The sequence below is a fragment of the Anomalospiza imberbis genome, chromosome 4 (assembly GCF_031753505.1).
Source record: "Anomalospiza imberbis isolate Cuckoo-Finch-1a 21T00152 chromosome 4, ASM3175350v1, whole genome shotgun sequence".
In the NCBI taxonomy this organism is placed as follows: domain Eukaryota; kingdom Metazoa; phylum Chordata; class Aves; order Passeriformes; family Viduidae; genus Anomalospiza; species Anomalospiza imberbis.
The window spans coordinates 31,500,418-31,506,034 of NC_089684.1; positions in this window are offsets into that span (position 1 = coordinate 31,500,418).

Below are 5,617 nucleotides of genomic sequence, written 5' to 3' on the forward strand. Positions count from 1 at the left end.
GTTCACCCACTACTCCCCCTTCCAGGACCTAGATTAGACACCTCCACTGGATATTGTTTGTGTCCGTCTTGAAACTTATGTGCTGTCTCCTTCTTAAAGACCTTTTGCAATGATTGATATGGACACACTCTAACTACTTATGTCTACACAATCACTATAATTTAATTTCCATTTACATAATTTATATTGGTAACAAATTCTTCTACATGCTGCCTCGGCAATTTTAAGGCATACAAATGTATCCCTCCCCAGGTTGTTATATGATTTTCAACCTGGTTGCATTTCTGGCACATGCAATTTCTCCTTAGTGCTCAGACTAAACAGAGAAAACTAAACAGACTCTCCTGTTTAGCCAAGTATGATAAACATATTCTTCATTTCTGACTGGCCAAGAGCAGAAGTATAGTGAAAAAATGGGAAAATATTTTAAAACTTGAGATTTATGGGAGGCATCACACAGCTCAAGGATGTCATACTAAATATTGAATGCAGTAAGTAAAACTAAGAATAGTCCATGCATGATCCATATGCTGAAGTCTAATCTAATAAATATTTGTCCAAAACCTTTGAATAATGAAAATATGCAAAAAATGAATTATTTACTTCAAGAGAGTTTCCATCTAAAAAAAACACAGCTAAATTCAGAACAAAGTTCACTGCAATTAATAGGATTAATTCTAGTAAAGGGTAATGTCTGTTTCTTCTCTGTCTGGCCTAGGTCAGAATTTACTGGAAAAATTTACATTTCGTTCAAAACCTTTAATTCCACAACCAGCTATATTTTATACTGTATTCCTCTTCCAGTCAAAACTGGTCTGCTTGTCACTGAAACCTCCCAATGTGCATCAAATTCACAGCTACTGCACAAGGGTTTTAATATTCCTGAGTTCAAACACTCATCCAGCTCTCAAATGTGCCACATAAGTTTTTTGAGCAATATTTTGCTAATTAGTTTTAAGCTAATTAATGCTGTGTATTGGCCCCTCTCTGTGTGCCCTGGAGCCATTTGTTGTGCTGTTTTAGTGCAGAGCATTTTGCTACTCATTTGGTTCCCTACCTGGCACTGTGATGGATGCTGGGAGAAAGGCCTGAGCCTCTGGTGTTTCCCTGCAGGGTTTGAATCTCTACTGCAAACTTTAGGTTGCAGCCCAGTTTGAATTTAGAAAAACATGCTGAATCATTGGCAGGTTTGGTGCTGCTTGTTTCTGTCACATAGTAAGGGACTGTTTTTGTTGAATCTTGAAAGGAAAACTTTCTTATTCCCAGTGGCTTACTACAGGATACTGAGCACTCATGGCAGGATACTCATTTTACAACACTTTAAAACTGTAAATTATGTCTGAAAATATAGAATGCAATTAAGGTGGATATTGCAATCTCTTGCTGCTAGTCACTGTTTCTGGCAATTGTCAGAATTCTTATGTCACCTGTGGACATGGGAGCCCAATGTCAGAAGTTCCATATCACCTTCCATCCTGTCAGGAGAAATTCAATATTTAAAGATGCAGACTGAATACTGATTCTGGAATGGGTGCAATGCAATGAAGAATCAGGCCTTTAATATTTAATTTAACACTCAACATTTAAATAGAAAGCCACTTCTTCTGAGTGGATGAGAACAAGAGAGCTTTTGGTTCTGGAGTCATATAGTTGGAATTTCAGATGTCACACAGATGCCACCTTTTTGTTTTTTGCTAGTCTGAGTATCAGACTCAGCAGATATCAGTAATCACCTCTAACTGGGCTCCTGGGCTAGACACTGGAGATGGCAGAGCAGCTACTGCAATCCTCCTGCCACCCTCACAAAAGCAGGGATACAGCTGCCCAGTGTAGTGCTCCACATTTACCAAGATGGCGTTGGCTAAGGAAGGAATGAGAGCAGCAGGAGACGGATAACAGTTAATGGATACACCAGAATTCACTCATGGACTGCTCATGAAGGATCCTTTGGGTCAGCCCGGTACTCACAGAGCTGAATTCCTCTCAAATGTTATACTCACTTCTGCACACGCTCACTTGTATTGTTCCTCCACACTTCAGTTGCACTTCAAAAGGCCTTTTATGTTAAAATACAATTGGTAAGTGATGAAATGGGCTGCTGGAGTACACTGGTGTCAAGAAGGATCACACAATCCCATCGACATCACCTCAGTTCCTAGGCATAGACCTCCATTTCACAGTTCCAGGAAAAAAACATCAAACGGAGCCTCTACGTGCTCCCTGTCTCTCCCCAGGCACCACAGAGGAGCTATCTCACTCAGCGTGGCCTCATCTCTGGAGAACATTCCTATCATCAGTCCCCAAGAGCTTGGGCTTGGCAGCCAGCAGAGCAAAGGTCACCCCTCTGCTTTCAGTCCACTCCAATATTTTGTGTGCTGTTTGTTGCTATGTATCTGGGCACGGCAGCACAGCCCTGCTCCCACGCATGGAGAGCAGTCCTACAACTCCAGCCTCTGCACATTCCACCTTAGTCACTGCTTAGAGACAAAACCATGACCCTAGAACAGTAACATGCATTCTCTTTGTTACTGCATATCCCCTCTGGATTTCAATCTTTATACTGTAATGTGAGAAACATACAGTAAAAAACAACACAACCACTTCAAATGGCAATCTTTGTGCATCTGAAATAGTGACATAGCACATCAGTCTGTTCTGCAGGCTGTTACTGGTTTCAGTAGTACACATCCACAGAGGAAGGTCTCACTGACAGTGGTCAGTTAAGACTGGTTTTAATCCATCATATAGCAGTAATTTTACTAGAATCCAGTGATAATGTGACTTATCTTCCATAATTAAAACAAACAAACAAACCCTTATGAGATTAAGAATAGAGAAATGATGAGTAACAAAATTAGCTTTTAAACCATTTTTACCTCTCAACATGCAGGGATCCATCTTTGAATACTATTTTTATTCTAGGATCTGAAGGAGCAGAGTAATGGCAAACACCCTATGCTTTCTTGCATGGCACTGCAGCTGTAAACTGAGGCCCTAAAAGAGAGACCCACAACCATGCTTAACCCCATGGAAAGTGGAATGATCTGAACAAGGAGAGGGAAAGAGAAAAAACACTGTAGCACAGAAGAAAGAATGGCTCAGTGAATGGATATGTAGCAAATTATGGTGACCCATGACTTGAACTCGATGACAGTAAGTTTCATGTCACAGACCTGGGATTTCTCCTATAGCAGAAAAAAGGCAGTGAAGAGAACACTAGGAACAGTTTCATGTGGACTTAGAGGGTAAAAAATACCTGGTAAGAAGGTAAACAAGAAGAGGAATTACATTATAAAAGCAGAAGAGGAGAGAGCAGGAGAAACACAGGAAAAGGCAGAAGGCTATGCAAATCACCCTAAAGAGCAAATGAACAGGTCTCAAACTGAAGATGCTCTTCAAGCATGAGGAGACAGAAACCTGTTAAGCCATCTGTAGGCAAGAACTTTAACAGGGAAATGACTGTGCTATTGCTAGGGTTGTATGTGAAATAAAATACTTCTGAATTTTCCCTGGGTAAGCATTTAGAAACTGTCCCTCACCTTTTGCAAGAGTTTCTGCATCCTTCCCGTATGCATTTCAAGGTTGGTATTGAACTATTACAGTTTTAGAGCCTCATTCCTAACACTTGAGTTTCCTGCTCAGCCCATAATTCATACTCCTAATGGGATTTCCCCACACTAATTACATTGCCTAAAGTCTGGGGTTTTTTCCTTTAGGTTTCCTCTCCAAAATTAATTACAATTCATGACAGCTACTGGCATTGTTGTTCAGCATTTGGTTTGGCGCTTTTTTTTTCTGTTGGACAAGCTGCAGAAACAGGTGTCTTTGAATCATATTTATTGAATTTGTATAATGGAAATAATTTGCATTCCTGTTATGTCTTTCACTGAACTGATTCAGCAACAGACCCTCTAGGAACTGGTGAATTCTTTAAACACTCCTTAAGGAAATGTGGATTTGCAGAAACCCTTGCCTGAGACAAAGGAAGTCAAGGATCTGGCAAAATCAATAATTTTCAATCAAAAAGCTGTAAGAAAACTTAGTTCTATAACCTACTCAATTCATTCAAACTAATGCAAAGGGAAATGCTGTGGCCTGTCATTTATAATTTGGTTTCTTTTCCAGAATACACAAATGTGTCAACTGAACAGAAGTAGATGTGCCATAGAGAGGCTGACAGGATTTGCATTTGTCCTGGTATATGGTATCAGAGCTAAAATGCCTAATTAAAAAAAAAAATCTCCAATGCCACATTTCTAGCACAATAATCCTATTAGGTTGCTTAGACCTAGTTAGGACACCAAATGGAGGATAAAGTTCAAAATATTCTGGCACTCATTTTAGGACAATGCACCCAGTTTGAGATACACCTTTTTCCTATTTATATCGTCCACTTACTTATTTCCTTTCATCCTGGTTACAGCTGGGTTAATTTTCATCTTGCTAGCTGCTACAGTGCTGTGGTTTGGATTTAGCATGAGAAGATTGCTGATAACACACTGATGTTTTGGTTGTTGCTAAGTAGTGCTTTCCCTGAGTCTTTTTCAGTGTCTGGTGCTCTGTCAGTGAGGAAGCACAAGAGGGAGGGAAGCTGGGAGGGAGCATGGCCAGGACATCTGACCCAGATTGGCCAAAGGGATATTCCATACCATAGAGTATCATTCCCAGTATACGAAGTGGGAGGGTGCTGATTGCTGCTCAAGGGATGGACTGAGCATTGGTCAGTGTGTGGTGAGCAGTTGTATTGTGCATCATTTGTTTTTCTTCAGTTTTATTCCTCTCTCTTTTTGTCAATTCCCTTTTCCTTGCAATGATTATCATTATATTTTACTTTATTTTCCTCTCATTTTCAAACACTGTGCATTTAAATGTGTTTTAGCCATTTACTGGTTATTCTGGACAACAAAGAGCAAATGAATAAAAGCTTTACAATCAGAATCTGTATCTAGTCAAGATGCAAGAGAATTCAAGATGGAGAAAACAATCCTGAAATTCATTCATTCTATGGCTCCATGAAACCTTAAAATGAATTTGGTCACCCAGAGCATAAAACCAGAAAGGACACATTATCCATAAAGATGTTACTGTAAAGGACAATTTAATTAGATCTCTCTGAATAATCTTCCAAAAATCTGCCATTGAACTAATAAGTTTAAAATGAACTCTGCTCCTTAAAATGTTGTAAAAACAAAAGCTTTGAGAAATAAGCAAACAAACAAATTTCTAATTTCTTAATGTCGTTTCCCGAGATGTATTTATTCTGAGCAAGTTGTTACTGGGGTAAAACTTTCCTGAAATTATTCACTGTACGATCACTTAGGTTTCAGAGGAGAGGTAATATGGCAGCATTTATGGCAGCAACACCTAAGACACTGAAACCATTGCAGAGAAAGTGTTTACAACTTGTACAGCAGGAAAACTTTTTTTATGCATAAACAATAAAAATTCCAAAGTGGTATAAAAAATTGTTATTGAAGAAAAATGCCAGATCTGTTACCAATAAAGTGTAGAGCACTGAAAATAAACAGCTGTTGTCAGAAATTCATAGTATCCTGAAAGTTAATGATCAAGAACTGAATAATTTATATATTAATACAGAATATTTAATATTAATTGG